Consider the following 25,379-nt stretch of genomic DNA (forward strand, 5'->3'; position numbering starts at 1 on the left):
TTATATGAGTTTATTTCTCTATTGGAGTCCCTCCCCTCCCCCACCTCTTTTCTAGTACTTTCTTCATTCTTTGGATTCTAAGCACAGCATAGAAACAGTCCACTTAGACAGGTTTTCTCCATTAACTCCCCTCTACTTTAAATCAGAGCTGTGCAAGGAGACTTTCAGCAATAACAAAAATATTTTATATCCACACTGTCCTGTATGGTAACCAATATTCACATGTAGCTACTCAGCACTGGAAACGTGGCTAGTGTGCAGGAGCAACTGAATTATTGATTTTATTTTAAGTAAATTTTAATTTAAGTTTAAGCAGCCACACATGGCTAGTGTCTACCAGATAAGACAACTTAAAACATCCTCAACTCACCCCATGTTTAAACATTCTGTTCCAAAGTGTGATTTTTTTTTTCAGAATCTTCTCAGCTAGGATATACTATCACTTCCTGTATTTAATACATCAATAGTGATTCATCTGTATGTGTACCCATTAGAAAATATGGTTGCATTTGAACAGAGGCCTTCTGGATGTAAAGATGTGAATTTTCAGATGAGATGACAGGCCACTGAAGATGTTTTTTGATCAAAAGGACCTTAAATCTCATTAACTGCATAACTTGTGAACAGCCAGATGTTAGTTCCACATACACTTTGTCACATTCCCCCTTTATGACTATCAAGCAATTTGTGTCACAATTCCTTGACACAGAACACAGATGTCTTCAAGTATTCTTTTCAAAGTACTCTTTCCAGTGTAAATCTTATTCTGTTTTCTCCTTTCTTCCTGTACTGGTGCCCAAGCAGTTAACACCAACTGGAGTACCCAGTTTATGAAAAATATCACTGCTAGGAGCCCAAAGGTGACAGTGCCACCCTGTCCCACCCAGTGGCATGTATCTGGGAGATGCTAAGAGGCTACAACCAGCTCTCTACCCCAGGGATATTGCATTTTTCCCCAGAATTACAAAATTGAAGACTTTCTGAGTATAAAATTGAGGAGGGTCAAAGTGTGTAGCTGAGATGCAAAGGCAGACAATGAGAGATGATCTCAATCAAAGGACTTTGGGAAAAGTAAAGGTGCATACAGCTAGGGGAAGGTGAGTCAGGGATGAAAGCAGAAGCTGAAATCCAAGGACCAAACAAGATAGCTCCAAATCATGCCCTAGATGCGAGGAGACCAGCTCAAGGGGACCTAGAAAACAGTGCAAAGTCTGGAAGTTGATTCTGAAGGTCTGTTGATCTGAGAGCACCTTTGCTTTCTGCAGGGTTTTCATGTGACACCCAGATGGTCACCTGGCCTTATGTAATCTTAAAGCGACTTGATGGACCACCTGGGAGGATTTACCTTCCTTAATACATCCTTTCTTTCATGCACACAGACTTGGTGCTGATCCCTAAACAGGCCATATGCTGTTGGCCTTTAACTTCGGGAAACCAGCACAGTAGATGTGAAACAATAAGAAATATACATACTGATCTCTGCACCCGGTTCCTATTAATATTTGGTCTTTGACCTCAGGTCCTGACACAGAGCTCCTAAAACCCTTTGTATTTCCTGGATGATAGGGGCATCTTTCATTCCAATAAGGTGACTCTGGGTGGGCCCGTGGTTGTCAGCTGATCACCAGAAGGCCAAGTCATGATTAGAAACTTAGGACTGTCTCCAGAGAGGGGAGAGGGGCTAGCAGTTGAGTTCATGATCAGTCACGGCTATATGATGAAGCCTCCTTAAAAATCCCTAAAGTATAGGGTTCCGAGAACTTCTGGGTTGCTGAACACATTCACGTGCTGGGAGGGTGGTGCACCCAGCTCCAACAGGGCAGGAGCTCCTGCACCTGTGACCCTTCTAGGTCCTGCCTTATATATCTCTTTATCTGGCTGTTCATCTGAATCCTTTATTATATCCTTTGTAATAAACTGGTAAATGTGTTTCCTGGAGTTTTATGAGCCCTTCTAGCAAATTATTGAATCCAAGGAGGGGTTGTGGGGACCCTGATGTATAGCTGGTGGGTCAGAAGTACAGCTGACAAGCTGGGACTTGAGATTGGTGTCTGCAGTGGTGGCTGAGCCCCTGTGAGTCTGAGCCCTTCCCTTGTAGGATCCACAGATAGGTAGTATCAAAACTGAATTGAATTGTAGGACACACAGCTGGTGTCTGAGAACTGGTCATTGTAGGAAAAACAAGCCACACACATCTGCTGTCAGAAGTGCTGCATGTGAGAAGAAAGGAAAGCACTGGAACTTAGCAGAAAAGAAAGGCAGATGCCCACAGACAGTAACCAAACATTCTTAACAAAGACCTCCAGATTTTTACTCTAAAACAACTTGGGGAAAATCACCCTTGTAGGTATTGTCAGTGTTTACTGTCAGAAATATTTTAATTCTTTTGTTTACATTAGGCACACTGGCACTCTGGGTTATTTATGTAAAAACCTATGTGACTCAAGTCTGATTGAAATGAGAAGGTTGCCCTCCCAGAAAAGCATTACAGTTTATATTTCTATTCATGGGACGTGGCTCTTTGGTTACCCAGAGCTTCTCCCTTCAGGCACACAGGCATTCCAGCTCTAAGCCAGAAGAGGTGAAGTACCATGATTTCACAATGAAAACAATAGTAATTTAGGTATGTAAAATAAATATCTTTGGAGAGGGTTCATAACCACTCATTCTCTGTCTTTCAAGGATGACTGCGCAGTGTTGTATGTGGAGAGCACATGCTTTGGCTTCAAGGCAAGGGATGAGCAGCCCTGGCAAACTACTGAAGCTGTTTCTCGCACGGGGCCCTTACCAAGCCTTCAGAAACAGGGACGCCGTTCTGCTCACTGCTCTAATTCTTCCAGGTCCTTTCTGCACACATATTAAAAGGAGCTTACTCTCCCTGACGGAGGAGGGAGGGTGATTTCTGATTTGACAGGAGGGTGTAAGATATATTCACTCAAGTGGGAAAAAAGGAAATTGAGGTCTGTTTGTATTTAGGCCATATGCTTCCTAAGTGAGACCGTCATGTTTTTACTCCTTTGTGGACTATAACGAGAGCATGGTACTTTGCATCTAATTAGTCATTTCATTAATGTTATTGGTGCCACCACAGTGACCACTGGCCTAATTCAAAGGCATTGTCCTTGGTTTGTAGGCTTAAAGACAGGTGCTTATAGTATGGGAGAAGATGCGCTTTACAACAGACATAATAACTACGTGCTGCATGACACTGCTCTCGGCCTTCCATCTCACCTCTGCAGGGGTCGGGCCAGCTGCAGCCCTGTGCCAGCTCACAGGTGTCCACAACCAGAGCGCAGCAGGGAAGGGCAGTGTCCCGCTGTGCTGTGATTTGTTGCTTCAGCATATCCAGTGACACCTTTGTTGATGGATTATTGTTTTTTCAGATTATGAAATACTTTGAATATACATCTGTGTATGTATACGTGTATGTGTATATATGTACATATGTACATTTTTAATCGAAAGACATTACTCTCAGAAAAGGTCACAAGTGTTTAAGAACCTTTTCCAGATTTATAACCTACACATGGTGAATATCCATACTAACTTCCCCCTTTTTAAAGTAATTTTCCGAGCCCTTCCAAGAGTGGTCGTGACGAGCTCTGCCAACCCAGGGCGTGTCCACCCCAACCCCAGGGCTAAAAGTAGGAATGTCATTTTCATACCTCAGAGAGTTTATTGCCTGTTATCAGAAGCCAGCTCCTGCCCCCAGTTTTCTCATAACGATTCATTATAAAAAAGGTGACTTAAGGAACAAATGGTTAAGCAGGAAGATGAGTTGTCCTCATGTTTGCATGGTTTTATAGTCACTGTTTAATTTTTCCGGTGCAAAGTACAATTAACATTTGAGTCTGTCTCTCCATGAAGAAATAGAGATTACTGTTATTACTGAAAATAATTCATTCTGGTGTCTTCTCACATCCTGGTTGTCTAATCTTTCCAAGCTTATCTCAGGTTCCCTCTCTCCATGACAACTCCATCCTACAGGGTTTCCTTCCTGCCCTCGTGTTTCATTACATGTTAACTGAAGACTCACATATGTACTGCTTAGTATATTGTTGCCAAAAGGAGGAAAAAAACACAACTTTTTGAGGATGGGGTCTGAATTATATGTAGTATTTCTTTAGAAGCCCATTCATCATGTAAAACAGTGTTAAGTATGTATGGGGCCCTCCATAAACAGTTGCTAAAAGGAAACTAGAAGCAAATATTAAGTCAAGCTCAAACCCATGAATCACTGTGGCTGTTAATCATCTTTTACAAAGAATTCAAATAGTTTCACAACTATTGCCTTAAATCACTAAGGTGCCATTTTTCCGACTTTTATACCTATCATTCAACCACATATTTCTCAAATAGAGTTTTAGCCAAACCAAAAAAGTCCGGGCTTAGAAGGAAATCATAGAGTGTACTTCTAGGCCAGTTTAGCAGCAGATTTTTTTCGATGAAAATGTCCAAATTCTTCCAATTTGGAAACAATGAGATACTTCTCCAGTTTGCAAATCCATATGTGACCATAGAAAATAAAATGAGTGGCTGTTGTCTGATCATTCTAGAGAACAAAACTGTCATTTTTCTGAGTTATATTTTGTGACATGTTCCTGGTCAAATCGATAACCTTCTCCTGGTGCCATGTTGCCTTCTGTACTGTGACCAGAGGAAGTACATTCCTGCATTTACCATCATCATTAAAGCCCAAACCTATTGAGATACATGACTCTCCTGTCTCTCTTTCATCCTTGCATTTCAGGGCCTTATTATTTCACATGCCTCATCTCAGTTCTAAGCAGTTCTTTTTATATTCCTTTTAGAGATAAGACATCTTTCAAATGGGTAGTTTAATGTCTTGATTCAAAGATTTTAAAATATGTATACAGAAAGATGGAAATGTTCCCACCCCATCTCTGCACCCAGATGTTCCGTATCTCCTGAGTTCTCCTTCTTCCGGCCCTATGCCTCTTGTTGGTTTCTGGATATCCTCACAGAGTTCATTTATGCATAAAAAGCAAAGAGGAAATAACCAGTATTTCCCCTGCTTTTTGCTAAAACACAAACACAAAAATAAAAAACACAAGGTCAGTATGCTACCATACAGTCTGTGCCTTTTGAATTTGAATCCAGTTCTTTCAGACTTTAAAGTTCAAGGTTTCTCCACACTGCCAAACTGCTTTCATAAGCAGAGAGGAGCCAGTTAAGAGCTTGAATCTTGGTCCCTATTACTACTCAGGTGGTCCCCCTGTCCCAGCTCTGCTAAGTCTTCAAGAGCTCTAGGATTGATGAGCTGAAGAGTGCTGAGAGGATCATATGAAATTAAACTTTAAGCTTGTTGGTTTCAAGATTTGCATTAACTATGGGAAAGGCAGGATAAAAAAAAGAAAAGATTCATGATATAGAAAGTTTTCTTTCCATGATATCTTCTAGTCAGCTTGCATTCCAATTCAAAACCCATTCCTTAACATCCATTGTAACATGGTTTAGGAGTTAGGGGGTAGGATGGCATGGCTTCCAGGTGGCAGGCTGTTGGGGTGAGATTAGCAGGATCCTGACCCAGGTTGTTCCTGGGAGCTGGAGATAAGAAGTAGGAGAAAAAGGGACTCGTCTTACCAAGCTCCTGGTGGACAACAAGGAGGCCAAGGGGACTACTTAAAATGCAAATGGGATCATATCCCTGTGTCCTAAAATCAGTCACTGGTGCCCATTGCCTTTAGAAGAAAAGTCCAAACTGTTTCCAGTGGTAGTGCCTGAGGTCCTTCTGAGGGCAGCCCTGGGTTTCTCGAGGCCTCCCACCTGGCCAGCCCCCAACCACGGGCCATGCCCAGAGGTGAAGCTGCCCTCCTGGCTCTCAGTGCTCTTCCATTCCTTTCCCACGGTGATTCCAATCTATCCTTCAAGCCCTAGATCAGGCCTCAGCTTCCCCAGAAAGCTTCCCAGACACCCCTGGAAAAGCTCTGGGTCTGTTATACATGCCATGTGTGCCTGCTGAAGCTTTGCGTATCCACATATATCACCTGTTTTCCCCACCAGCCTAGGAAATCAGTCCTAGCATTTAGCAGGGGTTTTTAAAAAGTTTTATAGTGTAATGGTTAAAAGCATGGGCCCTGGAATAAGAGTTCCTGTGTTGGTATTTCATCTCTGCCACTCGTGGGCTTTGAGAGTTTGGGGAGGGTTATTTACCCTCTCTGTCCTTCTTACTCACTTGTAACATTAAATGAATAGTAGTATTCACATGAGTTGTTCTGATAATTAAATGATATGGTATAATTAAATGCTTAGCACAGTTTAGAAAAAGAGTTCTTAGCTTGTTCATTTATTTATTTGCTCATTTGTTATTTTTTTTCTTTCTTTTTCTGGAATGCAAGCTCTGGGAGTGTGAGGACCTTGGCTGCTTTGTTCACTGCTGTATCCCTGGCTTCTAGAACAATACCCAGGAGTCCAGTGAATACTTGTAGACTATTTATTGAATGGACGTATCAACGAATGACATGTGCGTTAGCCATATTGTTTTCAAGCCACTGCAGACCAGCCAGTTTCCTACAAAATGGAAGCAGCACATCTACATAGCATGGTCCCTAGACATTAGATACTCAGCAAATACTGGTGTCTTGTCCTTCCCACTGCAGCCACACTCTCTTGCATGAGAATGAGACCCTTTGGCAATATCTGCTCTGGAGTTGGGTGACAATGACAAACATGAGCACAAATATCAGCAATCACAATCTCCCTTTCAGACATGTACATGTACAGCCTTGCTGCAGACAATGACAATCAGAAAAACTACTTCAAAACAACTCACGCAAAAGCAACTTCTAGTTATCACTAGTATCTCTAAAGATACTGGAATCTAAGCCTTTGTACAGTTTTTATCCTTAGCTATGTTAAGGCTAAACCAGAAATTCATATTTTGTTGTCACTGACATCATCATTTAACAAATGGGAACTTGACATTTTCAATATGAGAAATTTATTGTGACTCCTTTTTCTCTGTAGAAGAGATTTTTAAAGCATCCCAAGTAAGGAAGGACATTATGTACTAAAAAAAGGGGGGGGTTGGTTTTTATTTTGGTTTGAGGGCCATGTTTTTATAAACGGAGTTGGGGAGACGTTGTTAAATTCATCGAAGTTTGAACTTATTTTTTGTTCAAGCTGAGTGGCAATTCAGGATACAGAGAAGAAGGAGACCAGGCTTTATTACAACTCAGTGTGCTCCTATCTGGCTGTGTGACCTTGGACACTCAATACATTTCTTACTACACACATAGGGGGTGTTGAGCAGGTGGTTTCCAAAGTTTTCCCAGCTCCATCCTTCCGGGTATTTTCAGCTAATACTGACCTAACAGCTCTATAATGAATAAACCAATCGGGATGGCTCTCTGATCTGACCATGCAAAATAGAGCAAAGAATGAACAAGAGGTGGTTTTTGCCCTCAAACAGCTTACCAATTTGATAACGTTTAAAAGCAATGGGGCAGACTTTGAGAGCAAACAATTCTCTGTCCCATTACTTTAATTTTCTTTTAAATACATTACCTAATTTGTTTTAAAATACTGTTTAAAAAAAGAAGCAAAAATCATGTAAATCATGTAAATTTTTATGATCATATAAAAATAAAAAAGACATAAAACTTTTGATGCTTATCCTGGGAAGGGGTACATAAGTGGTAGGTACAATAAGGGGTAAATAGAAAGTTGGCAGTAGGGCAGGGTGAAAGGACTGGTAGGCACTGGTCTAGTGAACTGGGTGTGGCTATCCACTGGGTGATGTTGAGCACATTCCTTTGTCTCTCCCCCTGTTCCTCAGCATTCTCAGCTGTGGTATGAGTCTAATACCCTTCCTATCTCCCTCACACACTGTGGGGGAAGATCACATTTTTGACAAGTTCATGGAAATGCTTTGAAACAGTCAAATCTACAACTGCAGGTTTAATCATTCTAAATCTAGGTTAAGGATAAATAACACTATAGGTGGCATGAGCCTTGTTCCCAGTTGAGTTGTACAAAAACATTTTCTACCACTGAATTTCAATGGTTGTTTCAAGCCTGGAAACTCAATCTCAGTCACTCTTATGCTTCCTTCCTACAGAGTTGTTGAGTTTTTGGGGTCCTCAGGGGATCAAAGCCTGGGTTCAGGTATGGGGGTTGGTGCCTGGTTTCCAGTCTCCACATGGATGTCAGCTGGACTGTCCACTCGTCCTCTGTTGCCCCACACCATTTTCTAGGGCATATCCTTTCTTTCTGTCCAATTGGCTGGCAACTTTAGACCCCTTGAATCTCTCTGCTGGGTCTGTATCTCCTTGGGAGTATGGGAATTTTTCTGTAAGGATCCTCTTCCTTTATTTACTTTGAAGTCCCTCTCTGGGGTCATCCTGTCCCTGAGCTCAATCAATTCTCATTTGTCACCTGGTTCTAAGATCATCGCCCTGGGATTTTAGTTACTAATAGGAAAGAAATATCTGTCTTTGTTTTCTTGTCTCTTTCCTGGATTTGGGAAAATCCCTCCCAGTCCCCAAGAAACCTCCTTCCCTTATAATTCTTTATAATATTTAAGCCCTTATAATGTTCTCCTTTCTAATGTTTTTCCTCAAAGCCCTCATCATTCCCTGAGGCCTATGCTCAGGCTCTCTCACCAGCTCTCACGGAGTCACATGCCCCTTGAGATAATGAGCACAGGATTGCCTAGATACCGGAAGGGAAAACACAGACACAGAGGTGGAAACTTCAGTTAGTATTTTATAACCTTAAATTTTTTTATAAAATGTAATATCCCCTTACTGTACTACAATAATAATGTATGTATAGAAATAGATCTAGATTAGTTGAGTCTGAGGTAGCTGACTCAGTCCATGGCCCTACAGTCAACAGAAGAAAGATTTCAGGTAAAAGGGAAGGAGAAAACAGCACATGGTCTGTGTAAAATGGTTACTTCTGAGCCTTATTAGATTCTCAAGAAGCAGTGGTGTTTCGTCACCTGACTCTCCTGCCTCTCTGATGGGTCTGAGCTCTTTTGTGAGGCTGATCAGTAGCAGGAGGGAAGCACCTGGCTTTCCGTCTGGGTTCAGGTCAGCGTCCTCGGCACCAGCATTCGATGTACCCTCTGGGGAGGCTGGTGAGCTAGCGGTCACCCTCCCCACTCCAGGCCTGCCTCCCTGCCTGCCTCCCAGCCCACTCTGGTCCCGCCACTCTTGCGAACCTGTCAGGCTGCATTCTCAGTTACTCTCTTTGAAAAATGTCCAGGTGGACCTATTAAATCAATGACTGTGATGAGCTGAAAACAAGGCGATGGCAAGTCTGTGACCTCCCTTGGGATAATTGGTGATACCCTAGGGTGTTGAGAACCCAAGCCTGAAAATCACTGCTTTGAAAGAAGGGAGGACAATTGAATTCCTCCATTATAATGCATGAAATTTAAGTAATGTCCCTCTTCTCCATGCCCATCAACCTATGTTATATATTGAAAAGTAAAAATATTAATTAAGTTCAATTTATAGAATTTATTTTAGCTGCATTCAGCCAGGGCACAAATACATTTAAAAAATATATGGCACTTAAAAATAGCATCATTTAAAAAAGAATTAGGAAATAATTGTGTTTTTATTTTAAAGAAACAAGATAGTATGTAACTTAATAAAATAAATAAAAAGTGGTTCTTGCATGAGGGCCCCAGATCTGAAGGTTTGCATTAGTTAGATCAGCTAGACACAGCTGGAATTATTTCATGTAGAAAAACAGGAGTTGCTCATATCTGGGGACTCACTAGCTGGACCCTTTACCTGACCATTGTTGGCCAGGGGAGCTGAGGAAGGCTCTTTAGAAAGTCCGCTTCTAGCCCCATGCCGGGCCATCTGACCCTGATCTTCTGTAAGGTCCGAAAGCTGGTTTTGTCTAATCATGGAAATTTGTCTAATCATAGATATCTTCCCAGACTCTTGTCATTTGGAGGTCACCTTCTGAGGTGTCTAGAGATGTCAAGGGCTGGTGGGAGTAGAGGGGGAGGAAGCTGGCCATCATCCCTGCTAGACACCCTCTCTCACTTTTGACATATAGATCGCTGGAATTGCTGTTATCTCTCTTACCTAGATTTCTGTGCAACACAGTTCCAGCCTCTTCCTCCCAACAGAGTCTATATAGATATTCTAGAACTGACCCTCTGTGTGTTTATTAATGGCTTTTTAGCACTAAAACTGTAAGTAAGAAGATGCTTTCTCTCTGCCCCACCCCCTCTATCATCATACTTTGTTACTCAACTAACACAATTTTTGGAGAGATATTAGAAAAAAGCCAACAAAGGACTATAATTTGAAATTCCACCATGCAGAGAAAACCACTTTTCCTAGGGAATGTAGGCCTCCTCCAATTTATGCAGTCATCTAATTTTCAAAGGTCTTGAGTAAATCACATTTCATATACATTGAAATGCTGTAGATTTGCTTCTGCTGCTTTTGTATCAGCACTAGCAGGTTACCATTCCCTTTAAAATGATTTAAAAGAAAAAAAAGACAAGATCTTTAAAACTATTGAACCACCCATGACTAGCCACAAACTTTGTACTATGAATGTTGTATTTTTCCTTTTCTGCTTTCAAATAGACCGCAAGCCTCCACCTTATCACCACTTTGCAGCCGTAATTAGCATGCAGTAAAGGAGGATGACACAAACAACACAGAACTAGCGGGGCTGACGCCCTGACATCCCACCAAGTAGCAGATGGAGACAGGGCGGACGCGGGAAGTTGCTGTGGGCTGTGACCTCCCATTCCCACTGATTACCCTTGCACTGGGCCACTTCCTGTTGCACACGGGATATGAAAATATCGGCGTCTCTGAAATTAAATTATGGACTTCCTGGCAATTTGCATAAAATAACTTTGTGTCTGTTCGGTGTCTCATAACCTGGGAAACACCCACATATTTATACTTTAAAATAAATAAACTCATAATGTATATACCGCTCTTTAAGTTGTTTTTTGTTGTTGACAAATGCCTCTTTATGTCAATAAATAAGTATAGGCATAATTGTTGGTGACTGTAAAATATTCCATTATATGAATCTATAGCAATTTATTAAGCAGTCTGAAATCGTAGACATTTGGACGCCTGCACTTTGGGTAATAGCTGCTGTGTCTGGGTCCAGGGCTCCTGCTCCAAGGCTGCCCCGCACAACGAAGAGCGGCAGTCGCAGCTGCAGTGGAGGGCAGTCATGTGGTGCTAACGCCCGCACAGAGCCTCCCCAATGCTGAAGGAGGCGGGAAGCAAAGAAGAGATGGCTGTCCCCCTGCACCCAGGCCACCTTGACCGAGGGGGCAAAGCTGGTGAATAAATGCCCTCGGTCCTGTCCTAAGTGACACTCGTGAGGGTGCTGAGGAGTGGACCCCGCTGGCTCAAAGCATCCTCCTCATTTTATTTGCTTTTGTTTCTTCTGTGCTCTGTCCCTCCTGCTTCTCAGGATCGTCTTGGAAATAAACTACCTACCTGTATTCAGGCAAGTCCTGCTGTCCGAATGAACCAACATAGAGACTTTGATAACAATGATGGGCAGGACATCCATGGCTGTACAGCTCTGCCACTGATCTAATTATTTCCTTAGGATAAAGTCCTAGAAATGTACATTGCTGAGTCAAAGGGCATGGACTTCTAAAACGAGCTCAAGCTAGTGCTGTTTTGAGTTCCTAACTGTAAGGGAATTGATTTGATTTGACCTGCCTGTGCCTACCCAATCCTAGAGCTACAACAAAGCAGGCTCTTCCATCAGGCAGCGAAGCACTGCTCCTGACTTCCTGCAGTCCTCTAAGCCACCCTATCCCTCTGGAGGCTCTGGAAATCCCTGCCTTTTGCTATATCCTAAAATCATGATGAATGGAACAATTGCCATGCACACCCACTGTCTCCCAAATAGACATCTCACTTTTTTGCTTGGTAGTTATTAAAAATGAGCAGCAGTTTCGCTGCTGAAAAGACTACTTATGGGGAAACTAAGAAATAAGAAAAACATTCACTCATAATTTAAGCCACAAGCGTATAAAACCAAGCACAAGATGAAATGTCTGTTTCTCAACTCAATCTTTATATTACTAGTAGCAGTGGAACTCTTAATTACAGGTAGTAAAGGTTCTGGATTTTATTTTTCACCCAGCATCAGTGGTAAGTAATTGCTGGGAATGGTACAAAAGGACTTCTCTGTGTAGGCACTTTGGCGGAACAGCAGTGCACTCTCACTGGAGACAGGACGGGGGAAAGACAGCGTCAGTGCCAATTTGGATAAACTACAGCCATTCCACGAGGAGAACTGGTGAGCATATGTTTGCATGCATAATTTATATAAACACATATGTGATTATTTTTAAAAATAAGTGAACTATTCATAAATCATTTAAAGCAGCAATGTACCTTTCTGACATCTTTCAGGAAGTCTATTTTATTTATTTTTTAATCTTTTAGGACAGAGGAAAGTTTTGTCTGACTTTGAAGGCCAGTAGAACACTGTATATCAGGTTCAAATATATACTCCCCTCATCCTTTTTCTTTTTTCATCTGCATTTGGAAATCCCAGTCCTTCAGGAAGTCTATTTTAAAATGGTGTATCAGATCTTTTTCCTTGCAAACACTTTCAGGTTCTGTGCCCCTGGATGGCTTCCCTGAGAGGAAAAAGAAAAGAAAAAGAAACCCTTTCTTGGCTGTGTTTGGCATTAACATCAGTAACTCAGCAAGGCATTCTGGCTGCTGTTTATTCTGTCATAATTACTATCACCAAACTCACATGATCACAGTGTTAATAATTCTGTTGCTCACAAATAGCACTGATGCTGTAATACGTTAGCAAAGACTGGCAGTGCTATGGAGACATGGTCCATACACACGTGGATGGTGGTGTCTTGGGGATTATAATTTAAACATTTCCCAGAAAGTGTTATCGCCCTACAGCCTCTCTTTCCAATCAGTCCAATAAAAGTTTCATTTAAACATTACCATCCTCCTCCATGCTCAGTGTCTCTGCGGCCTTCTTGAATGTCCTTCACGCAGTCTGGGCTGTGTTTTGTATTCAAAAGAAACTCCCTTGATAGTACACCGACCTAGTCATGTCCTGGTTTCTTGAATTTGCGAAAAGCAGGGGCACTGGGTTGTGAAAGCCCACTACAGCCAATTCCATTTCTATTTTAACAGTGGTATATCTTCCTTTGGGCGACAGTCCTGTTGAGTGAATTCTTGTACCTTTGGACCCTTCTCTGTTTGTTTGCTTTTTTAAAAATTTGTTTTTACTTTTGAGGGAGAAGGGCAAATGTTACAATTAGGCCTTTATTCAAAACACCTACGTATTGCAGAGGGAACCTGCATTTACTGTATGATTTTAGTTTTCATAATTTATTGCAAAGGGTCACCCAGGTGAAAGAGTATTCCACTGCAGAATGAAGAACAGGGTATTTCTGCAGTTCCCTCTTTGAGGGAAATACACTTTCATTGGAAATGATGTGCATTGAATAAAGCTGACATATTCCCTGTTTTTAGACTTTTTTTTTTACATCAGCCTTTCTTTATTGAATCAGAACCAGAATAATGTTTAATGTAGTGGTAATATTTAATAGCAAAAGGAAGTTTTGGGCATTTCTCTGGTTCATGGTACAAATGTGTATGAGTCTATCTGTGTATTTTATAAAAACTTACTGATTCACTTTAAGGTGGGTTTAAAAAAATGGGAATGTATCAGCTAGTATGCTGATCATTGATTCTACAGTTTGATACCTGATGAATTCATTTTCTGCTCACATTCAGATATGGTGGCCCCACGTCTTGGAATTTTCAAGGAAAATCAAAATTCCAAATATTCTGTTCTGTTTTTAGGTCATATATCCTGATTTGAGGGTATCAAAAAGATGTCCCTTTGGGTAAAGGCCGAAGAAAGGATAATTGTAAAACTTGATAAAAATACACACAAGGTAAGAAAGCCTATCCCCACCTTCATTTCAATATGTAGTTGTTACACTAGGAAGAGTTTTCAAGTAAATAAATCTTTTGATTGGCTTCTAAACTTATTTCAAATTAAATTTGTGTTCTGCTTAATCTTCTAATCATTCTGCAGTTACAATGGAGGCACCAAATGGATGAAAATAACAAAGCACATCAGTAACTAGCTATCTTGTGTATTCCCAGCTTCAAAAGTGGCAGCTGACCAGTATTATCATTTTATTTTAAAAAGCTAAAGGAAAGCCAGCCCCTCTGTGGAGCTTATTTCTAACATGAATTAATCTTCTTAACAGATAAAATCAATCTTCTCTGACTTAACTTGACCCGGCTGTGAATGGAACATAGATCCTTCAAGGCTTCTGAACATTTCTGATTAGCAATGGACTTCAGATTCTTGCACTAATTGCTACAAATGTCAAGTAGAAAGATTCTGATTTCATTTTCTTACAACTATGAAAAGACTTTATATAAGGCCTGAGAATTTGGATGAAAAGCAGAATGCATCCAGTGGCTCAAATGGCTGGCTGGGTCTCATAGAGAGGCACACCCGTGAGGGGGCTGTCATTTCCTATTTATTTCTGGTCAAAGATCTCATGATTGGAAAGAGGGATGAATTATACTGGTCCCAATACCTTTAGATACTGTATGTCCCTAGAGAGAAGAGGAAGACATGATCAAAAAGACTTCAGTGAGAGTCACATGTTGCTTACATCTTTTCAACTTGAGGAGGGTTGCTGTGTTGGGGAGCTTATTTTCAAATCTGAATGACCATGAGTAGATTTGATTATAAGTGTCAACCCCCCAGAAGGCGACGCCCACCCAGAAGGCAGGCAGGTCACACTGTTTTTCTTCACTGGTTTGATTCCATCTTCTGGCAGCTCAGATAGAACTTAAGCGTGACTAAACTTTAGAACAAGCTGCCAAGAGGACTGTGAAATATTCATCCCTAAAATTAGGAGTGACAACCACTTGGCTCGGATGGTTTATGCAGGCAAAGGTTTGGGCTGGATTAGTGACTTCCAAATGCTGGTCCCCATGCCAGACCGTCCTGTTGACACTATTCCTCAACAAAATGAGGAAAATATGAGTGATATACCATGTTTTTCCATAAGTTAAATTTATTCCATTTTAATTATAGATTGTATCTATAATACAGCTCCCTTTGTTTGCAACACCATACTGTTGCTAGTGGCTGGAAATTAATTTTCTCATGCCCTAGCTTAGAGAAATAAGAAGTGAGAAGCCCTATATCAATACAATTGCTTTTTTAAAGTTTAAATGGGCCTTAAAATTCAAAATTCTGGGAACCACAGGTCTAGATAATCTTCATTCAACAAATGTTCATTCATCTGCCTGTTCTTTAGTCATACAAAGGAAAAATAATAACATTGTCCCACCAAAGAATGAAAATAATAAAATCAACTAACATTGTTGGACATGACACCATGCTAAGAGCTGTACATACATTATTTTATTTAGTTCTTGCAACACCCCCAAGGACCTCCAACACAAAAGCATTGGGGATAAGCTAGTGCCCACTCACCTCTGGCATAGGCTCCCATAACTGATGGGTTTTTTACCCTTCTAAGAAAACAAACTATTAATGGTCTTTCCAGGCAGGTGACATGGTACCAGTAACACTTTTGTAATGTATTGCTTTTTCATGAAACCAAAGCTTGACTAGTGGACTAGATAGGGCATGGCAACAAAGACAAAAAGTAAGGCAGATGTTAGAAACATCAGTGGAATTTTGTGATGTATGGAACACCTCCAATCAGTCAGTTTTCAGGTAATCAGAGACCACTGCCTGATCTTCCACTCACCAATCCAATCACTTCTCTGCTTCACATGGTATCTGCTTTGGGCTTCCGTGGCTTATGCAAACACTTCTGCATATGCCGAAGCACTGAGCAGGGTGTGAACGGGAGCTGGCATCTAGCTAATGGTGATGGCTAATTATAGAATGGGAAAAGTAATACTCTGCCTTTAACCTTAATTCTGAATTCCAAATGAAGGGTAGGAATATGGGTATATGCCAGTGTCACTTGGCACTACAGTCCAACTCTAAAGTCACTGAACTCTAAACCAGGTAGCTTAGGTCATCATTTCGATGCTATTTTCCACAGGTAGAATAGGATGCTGTCCTGAAGGTTTAAGATTTTTTTTTTTTCCCTACAGAAACAGGACAGGGCTCAGAAAGTCTCTTTTCTGGGGCACCTTGGCTTAAATCACCTTTAAGTTACCAGAGTCAGAGCTGCCTATGGGAGTGGTGTGTGGGGTGTAGGGTCCCTGGAAGACAATAGTTAGCTGTTTCTACAGACTGGATAGTCGCCCCCACCCCCCATTCATGTACTGAAGCCCTAGTACTGCGGTGATGGTGTTTGGAGATGGCCTTTGGGAGGTAAGTAGGTTTAGATGAGGCCATGAAGGCAAGGCCCTGGTGGGGGAATTAGTGCCCTTGTAAGAACAGGGAGAGAAATAAGGGCTCTCTTCCCACCACGTGAGGACACAGTGAACAAGTGACTTTCTGCAAGCCAGGAAGAGATGGGTCACCAGAACCCAACTATCCAACACCCTGATCTCAGGCCTCCAGAACTGTAAGAAAGTAAATCTCTGCTGTTTAACCACTCAGCTTGTAGTATTTCATCATGGCTGCAGAGCTCAGTCTGCTAGCCTTAGGCCTGTGAGCAGGGAACCCAACTCAGCAGCAGAGTTTTTTTAGATTTGAAGAAGGAAAAGATTCATAAGCCTTTGGGGAGGGCAGAGGAGAAAGGTCTGCATCCATAAGGGGGCAAATGCCCAGCCTGATTGTGACCCAGTGTATAGAGAGCTGCAGTTCCAGAAAGTCACAAGGAGCCACCCTGCTCTGAGAGCATCTGGTCCTTCTCAGAAAGCAGAGGCCGGGCCAGTGGTGGCTCAGCCCGCAGTGAGGGGACAGCCTGTGGAGCCAGCTCTCAGCAGAGCCAACAGGTAGTAGCACAAAACAGTGGCGGGAATGATGGCAGAGGACTTCCAAACTCTGTACAGTTAGCCGTGGCTGACTCCTCATGTGCCCCATGTAACCTGCAGCCTGGGACAATTCAGCAGGAGGGATGCACTCAAAAGGGGGATAATAGATTTGCTGACCCTCTGGCATAGGAAGTCCTAAGCTGCTTTGTATTTTTTTAATTAGAGAAGTAAAGAAGATATGTACCTGTATTTGTACCCTTAGTTTGAGTTGTTACATAATAGACAGAAATAAAGAAAAATGGCTTCTTTTTATAGGAAAAGGATCAACTGTGCACTTTAGAAGGTCCTAGAGAGGTAATATTGCATGATGCTGAAGAGCATGGGCCTAGTACCCCATCACCTGCGTTGAGATCCAGCCCTGCCAATTTACCAGCTGTGCAACCTTCAGCAAAGACCTTTATCTCCATGTGTCTCACCTGTCAGATATAATGCCTTCCATTGGGAGATATGGTGAGTAGTAAGCATAAAGTATTTAGAACTGCACCTTGTACAAAATACTTTCCTACAATCAGTTCCAAACCTAGTATTTCATAGAACAGGTTACTGAGGCTCAGGAAGTCCCAAAGCTCTTTAGTACCATTATAAGTTAGTAGCATGTTAGGGTAACCAACCAGCCCAGTTTTTCAGACCTATTCCAATTTGAGCATTGAAAGTTCCACATTCTGAGCAAGTTGGGATGACTGGTCACTGGATAGTGATGAGCATAAAACCACATGAGGTAGAATCAGAAGAATGAGGCCATAACAGGAAAGAGATTTTCTTTTGGAAGGGAGCAATGTTACTACTGAAGCTGTACCTCCACATGCCATGCAAGTGCCTGGTGCAAGACTCTGGTAGTGATTAGGAAAGCATCTGCTGTGTGGTGTGAGGCTGCAGAAAGCAGAGGCTCTCGTAAGGTGTTAGTTTGGTGGTCAGGAATATTCCAGACAGGCTTCCTATTCCCTCGGGGAATTCCAGCAGTGCAGATGTGGCCTGGGCTCCTAAACTGAAGGTCTGTCCTGATATTTACAGAATGGAGTTCTGAATAACAATCTAAGATTGCGTCTATAGAGCATTCTCTCAAAGGAGCTCAGTATTCTTGGCAGTCATTATTTAATTAATCCTCAGGCTGTCTCTGTGTGACACAGACCAGGCAGGCTGTCTCTGTTTTGCAGATGACATGCGTTGGAGTTATGCTGGTTATAAGGTGCCTTGGAAAGAGATGTTCCATGTTGATAATGGGCTTGAGTTTGTTCCCAGTCCTTCCAGTGAGCCTTTGACTGGACATGACTCTAGGGACCCCTAAGTGAACGTCATAAATTATGCAGTCCATAACAACAGTCCATCTCTCTCTCCTCACCGCACAGTATATCTGGTCACCACACTGAACAGCTTGTACCCAACAGACAGGAAAGTCAGTACTGACACAATCCTTAAGTCAGGCCTCTGGAGGTCAGTCAGCATTCAGTACATTACCTGCATGAAAAATGTTCACACTATGCCTTTGTGTAAACTGTGAGATCATCTCTGATTGATTAAATAATGGATTAACAATTGAGAAATGCCATATTTCTCAGCCCACACCCTTGCCTCTGAACAGGATGTCCAAACAGGAAGGTGATAAATGTGAATAGGAATTGATTTCTTCATCAGAAGAGATGGGCAGACAAAGGTGGTGCTAACAATAACTAAATGACAATAATAGTCAATAGACACTGAATTCTTAAGGCACGCCCAGCCCCATTGTAAACATTTTTGTATGTATCAATGCTATGGAACGAAAATTCTACCTTGAAACTGAATCCCCAGTGTGGTAGTATTAAGAGGTGGGGCCTTTGGGAGGTGATTGGGATGAATGCCCTTACAAAAGAGGCTCCCAGGAGTTCCCTGCCACTGCCCCCATGTGAGGTTACGAGGAGATTGTCAGCTGTAAGCTAGGAAGTGGGCTCTCAGCAGACATGGAATCTGCCGGAGCCTTGATCTTGGACTTCCCAGCCTCCAGAACTATGAGAAATGCATGTGTTGTTTAAGCCACCCAGTCTGTGGTATTTTTGTTATAGCAACCCAGACTGACTAAGATGGCCATTCCATTTAATCCTCACCAATATAGCAGGGGTTAATGTTTCACATAGGGAAAATGAGAAGTTAATTAACTTGCTGAAGTTTACAGAGTAAGTGTCTGCTTTGGGATTTGAACCCAGACATGCTGCCTTTAAACACCTGAGACTTAACCCGTATGCTATAGGAAAAGAAGGGATCAAGTGCTTGCACATAATTTCCTCCTTATTAAATGAAACTCATGTTCTGCCTAAATGATAAACACAATGGCTACTTGTACTTTAACCAACCCTCACCTCCTCTGATTGGGGGTGTGAGTGATGAGGAGAAAGTTGTACCTACCTAACCTGAGACCAGGAGGGGTGACAATAAAGAGCACAGCATCAGGTTGGACAGTATTGAAGGCCTTTTTTTGTTTAACCAGTTTCCAAGCATGTCCTTCTGGATAACTGGAAATCAACATAATAATTATTTGCCTGTTGCCTCCATACTTACAATGGTTTGCTCATAGGGATACAAGCTCATTATTTATTGAGATCACAGCTACGTGGAAACCCAGATGTCTTCTCAATGGGTTTCGGCCCTGGAAAGTTCACTATGGATTCAGTGAGACCAAAAAATGACAGTGGAATGTTCTTGGGGTGAAGTGATTTATACCCAAATTTATTCCCAAGGTGGCAGGTCAATTACTAGAATCCCATCCACTTAGAGCGAGTCTGCATGGAGCAAGCTAGTCTCTGCCTCTGGACCTCTCTACCCCTACAGCCATCTCAGTCTGTCCTCGGTGAAACCACCATTCCAGTCTGTTCTCTTGCAGCCTTGCAGCCATGCAGCCATGCAGCCCAGAGCACTGGGTGGAGCTTTATACACAGTCAATAACCAATGTATTGCTCACACATGTGTAGTGAGCAAGTAGACCAGGGCCAGGTGAGAATCCTGGCCATAGGAATCTTCACTTTCTTCACACCAGAGATGGGGAAATACTACGGAAACACTCAGATCAGAAGGGGAAAAGCTGTTTCATTTTGGAACATTTTGCACTAGTTCAGAGGCCCAGGCTGTCCCATGGGTCCAGACACACTCCCACAGCAGGAGGCCACTGCGAGCATTTGTGGCCATGGTCCAGGGCCTCACAAGGACAGGTTTTTACACATAACAAAACATGCATTGGAAAAAGCTATTTTTATGACAATCCTAAAACTTTGCAGGATGACATCATCAGTAGGGCTTTAAGTCAAGCCCCATAGGCAATTCCAGTCAGTAGCTGATTTTGTGAAACTTTGGAAGCTGCCACTAATCTTTTGGGATAAGAACAATTCCCCACAACTGTTTTCCATTTCCATTTTGCATAGCTAACTCATCATTTTGGACATCAGTCTTAGGCAGTCAAAAAATTTGAGTATCTGCAACCCTCAGTCTTACTTAAATTGCCTTCTCCTGCTTCAGCCTAACTTAGTGGTTCCCCCAGCTACATACTCCATCTAATCTCTTGGTTTCCTTCCCAGACAGCTAGAGGCAGGATGCAGGTAAGCAGCAGAAACACTGATCTTCCTTGTACTATAAATTTCTACCTAGATGTCGAGTTCCTCCTTCCCTGAGACAGAGTTGCTCATCTTCTAGGCACACTCCCAAGCCTTGTGTATAGGACTGAGTTCCTTCCTAGCTCTGCCTGGTCCCTGTGGAGTCTAACAATTCCTCCGGGGTCCTGGGCACTTGGCATTCCCAAAGCTTGGAGTTAACCATGCATGCAACCCGGGTTTCTATGTGCAGGTGCTGCTGTAGTAACAGGGATAGTGCAAAGAGCAGGATGAAGAAAGTCCTTGCCTCTCCTGGGAAAAAGAAAGATGGGAAATTGTCTCCCCTGAGGCAGATTGCCCCTGGGCAAGTTCACTCTTGATTCCATGAGACCGAATAACAGCAATGGAATGTTAGGGGTGAAAGGGTTTATACCAAGCTTTTTTCTCACAGTGGCAGGTCGAGTGCTGGAATCACATCAGCCTATGGGGCAGTCTGCATGTAGCAAGCCTGTCTCTGCCTCCCTGCAGAGCACGGGGCTGGGCTCTTTATGTAGTAACACTGACAACAATGGCTCATTGCCAGCAGGTGTGGAAGCAGTCGCCTAGCAGCAGGCCAGTGACACCATCAAGTAGTTTAGGAGCAGGGGAGGATCCTGGCCATAAGAACTCTCATTTTCTACAGCAATAAACAAGTAAACAACAAATACTCTAATTTCAGAAAGTGAAGACTGCTCTGAAGAAGCATCAAGCAGGGTAAGGAGACAGAGATTGAAGGAGATTGTAGAGCGGGATGGATGTTTGTCCAAAATCCTAAATTGCTGTCATGGGCCATGTGGCTTGAGAAGAAACACTGCCCTCCCCTCCCTTGTCCAATCCCATACTACCACTCAGGACTGACCCAGTGAAAAATGAAATGCCAGGCCCCTTGCTAAAAAATTATTAAGAATTTCAAGACCATGAAAGCGGAGTGTTAAGCTGAGCTCAGGGCCCTGTGCACCCACATGGACTGCCACCCACAAAGCCCGCCTTCCACACTCCATGCCTTTGAAGGGCCTGCTATGCTTGCCAAATAGGCTCAGCTCACCAGGCCAGGTGCCCCTCCACTTCTATTGTCACCTGAGCCCTGCCTCTGCCTCTCTATGTCTGGGGCTTGCTTAATCCCTTGAATCCTGACCCTGGACCCCCACTGCCCACCCTCTTCCCCCCCAACATCCAAGAACATCAACTGTCAGCCAGGCCCACTATCAGCACCTGCTCTGCTATAGGGGCAGATCCATTTCCTATCACCCTTCCTCCCTCCTGCTGGCTCTTGTCACTACCCACTCTTCTGGCCCTCTTACATTCTTACCTGCTGCTTCTCAGTCTTACAACCAGGCATAGGATTAGCTGAACACACAATACTGATGTTGGCATTTGGCCTTGCATTCAGAACCACTGGGCATGTTCCACTAAGCACCACTTAAGGAGGATGCTCAGAGGCTCATCTACAATGAGAAAAGGGCTGCAGGGAAAGAGCAGCCTGTCCATTCAAGAAGCACCAACTACTAACTGATCAATTACCAGGATGCAGCTGCCACAGAGATGCTGGTATGGAAATACCCAGTGGGTACTTTAATCCACACATGAAGGCATTTCAGCACCCAAGTGTAAATGCCAAGTTCATCCTGTCTCTGCTCCTGCTACAATGTGAGCTGAAGGGGAAGGTATAACTGAATATGTATTTGTTGAATCAACTTTTGTGAAAAGAGAGATAACAAATGTGAATCAGAAAATGAAAGTACTAGGTCTTACAAACAGGAAGCAGCCTCAGACTTTTTGCAGAGATGATACAGGGAGTGAATCACTTGGAAAGGGTTGGCTGGGTAAGCTGCTTTAGCACACAGAAATGAGGGTGATAAGAGCTCATGCCTGGGACTCATTACTGAGTGTAGAGGAAGAAGGGAATTCATAACCTTGCTAGTTTAGTAATGAAGGGGATTAAAAATGAAAGAACAGTGCAGGCTCTTTTTTAGTTCCTATGACAGTAAGAAAGAATATAGATTAACCTGGTTCCATCTTCTCACCATATCAGAACTATGGGAAAAAAAGATTTCCTAATTTATGAATTGATATGATGTAAGCATACTCAGATAATCTGAGATGATGGCCTATGATCTGAGAAATATATATATATATATATATATATATATATATATATATATATATATATACACATATATATATATGAAAACATGCAGTACACTCCTACTGAAAATAAACTGTTACTCAAAATATGGTTTCATTTGTTCAAGAGCCTGTGGAAAAGTTCAAGCTTGAAGCTATGGCATGGATTTCTCCAAACCGAGGACGAGGCTGAGCCTAAGGTCAGAAGTGCAGGGGGTGCCTGGTCTGGGCTCTGTGGCTGGGTTCTTCCTGCTCACCGTGCCCTCCTCACCTTACTCCTCCTCTCCCCCTCTCAATCCTCCTGTTTCATTTTGCTTTGCTTGGTTTGTTTGTTTGCTTTTCCTTTATCTTGACCTTTATCCTTTAACTGGCTATGTTGTCCTTGACCTTGAACTCGCATGTGTCTGCTTTCATCCATCTGGCTTTAGACTCCTTCCTGGTGGGGGTGACAGTGCCTGGGCTTCAGCCCTGGTTCTGCATTCACTGGGCGGGGTCATCCACAGCCTCCAGAACCCTCCAGCTGTGGAGCTGATGTCCCTGGACACGCAGCCTCACCCAGAGCGGTGGATCGCCATCCGTCCCTCGCCTCCATCCCTGACCCGCCCACCCACACTCATCCCCGCCAAGCCTGTGGCTCTGCCTCCTCCTCCGCTGCAGCTGGTACCAAACCCCAGAAATTATGGATAAACGTCATTGAACAAAAGCAGGCAAATTATTTGCTACTTCACTTTCTCGGGATGGTTTTTATAAAAAGTAATCTTTTTTTTAAATTATGCTGGGATCCTCTGAGTACTATATGTGGAAGTGCTTTGAAAACTGTAAAGGGCTGTGCAAACATTAGCTATTATGTCCCATCTCAGGCACCTTTCTGTAATGGCAAGTAGAACCACAAATTTCAAAGGGACATTTTTACTCCCTTTTGGTTTTTGTTTGGATTCTCAAAAACATTCTTAAAATTCAGGCAACAAACATGTAGTATTTGAAATTTTTCCCTTATCCCTATTTTTCAGTTATATTGATCTTAAAGAATTCCATTTGGAGTACATACCTGTAGTGTGAAATTACAAATTAGTCACCCAGGAGTCCCTGCGATCCTGACAGGCAAAACTATTCACCAAGTAGAATGTTTCAGCTTTCTGGTAAAAACCACACTAGGATAATTTCCACTGGAGATCTTTGTTAAACCCAAAAACAAGCTCTGATGTAGGACTCCCAGGACATGTATGTAGAGAAGCACACCCGTGGGCTTTTAAAGATATCTACCCAGTACTCTGTTTCAATGATTTGCCAATAGAAAATAAAAAATACTTCCCAAATCATGTTTGCTTATTCCGTCTTTATTGATCGAGTATGATACATGATAACAACATAAGATTTAATTCTAAATCAAGGCTTTACAGGCCCTTTAGTGATGACATTAATTTGAAATGAGCCTTTTTCATCTAAAATGTTTTATATTGCTCCCACATCATAGTCAATACCACATTTGTTTGTTTAACTCCTCCATGCTTGTTCAACATTTTGTTAGCTTTTTATAAAGACCTTAGTGAGACCTGAGTGGAACAAGTTGAAAAATATTTGGGAGTGTAATTTAGGAGCCTATTGTTTTTTTCTAAGTATGCAGTAAGAATTATTTTAAGAAGACATTCATAGCCTCACAAGTACTCTACGTGCTGACAACTAGCACTGTTGTCGTTGTAATAGGTCAGTAAGAACATTTAAAATTAGGTCACACTCAACATTTACAGTTGGCTTCATGCCACCTTTGTATTCAGTATAAAATTTTCTGTCACTCTTAATCTTGATATAAAAATGTAAAAGTACATGTTTCTAAGATGCCCACCAGATTTAATGTTAATTCGCAACCCTATTTGCACATTAGAATCACCTGGGGAGCTTTTAAATCTGTAAAGGCTCAGGCCCCATCTAAGACCAATTAATTTCAAGTCTTTAGGTCTCTGTTCTTAAAGTATGTTCCCTGGACCAGAGGCACCACCATCATCTGGGAACTTGTTACAAATGCAAATTCCCAGGCCCTCCCAGCTCTACTAAATCATAATTCTAGGGGATCCTCTGCCCGGGCGTCAGTGTTTAACAAACTCTCCAGGTGACTTTGATGCTGAAGTTCAAGAACCGCTGTTCGAGGTACCAACATTTATGTTCTTGAAAAACTTCCAGAATTAAAATACGCATCCACGATAGAGAATCATCGGTAGAGTAGTGCTATGTGACATCCTAGGCATAAAAGAAGGAAGAAATTGTTGGAACAGAAAAAATACATAAAACTTCTATTTATAGGGGAGCTTCCCTCTCCATCCCAAATGTGCTTATAAGGACAGAACCAGTCAGTGCAGCTTGGTGAGCCCACCTCTCTGGACGGGACATAACCCGCGGCCCTGACGCGCAGACCGCATCCCGACAGGATGCAAGCAAGGTGATACGAATGACTGACCAGAGGATTCAGGACTCCCCTGCAGGGTCAGATATATTAAAACCCTGCCAGGATAGAGTATTTTAAGGCAGATAGTTGAATTTGAGATTTCTGAGATGTAATTTTTATTATGAAGTTTTACCTAATAATTTTCTTTGAAATAAACACTTGGGTAAGTACAAAATGACAAAATAATAAACGCTTTCACTTCACCAAGCATTCAGATTGAATACAATAAATAATTTTCAACAATTATTTAAAACTCCCCTC

At 42.3% G+C, this 25,379-nt stretch overlaps 1 long non-coding RNA gene across 1 annotated transcript; it reads left to right on the forward strand.

The window, feature by feature from the left end:
- Positions 1 to 21,133: 21,133 nt before the first annotated feature.
- On the forward strand, positions 21,134 to 23,980 carry LOC140848163 (uncharacterized). Its single transcript, XR_012128716.1, has 3 exons — positions 21,134 to 21,268; positions 22,807 to 22,878; positions 23,182 to 23,980. It is a non-coding gene; the product is annotated as an uncharacterized lncRNA (long non-coding RNA).
- Positions 23,981 to 25,379: the final 1,399 nt, after the last annotated feature.

This window comes from Manis javanica, chromosome 3 (genome assembly GCF_040802235.1).
Source record: "Manis javanica isolate MJ-LG chromosome 3, MJ_LKY, whole genome shotgun sequence".
Taxonomy (NCBI): Eukaryota; Metazoa; Chordata; class Mammalia; order Pholidota; family Manidae; genus Manis; species Manis javanica.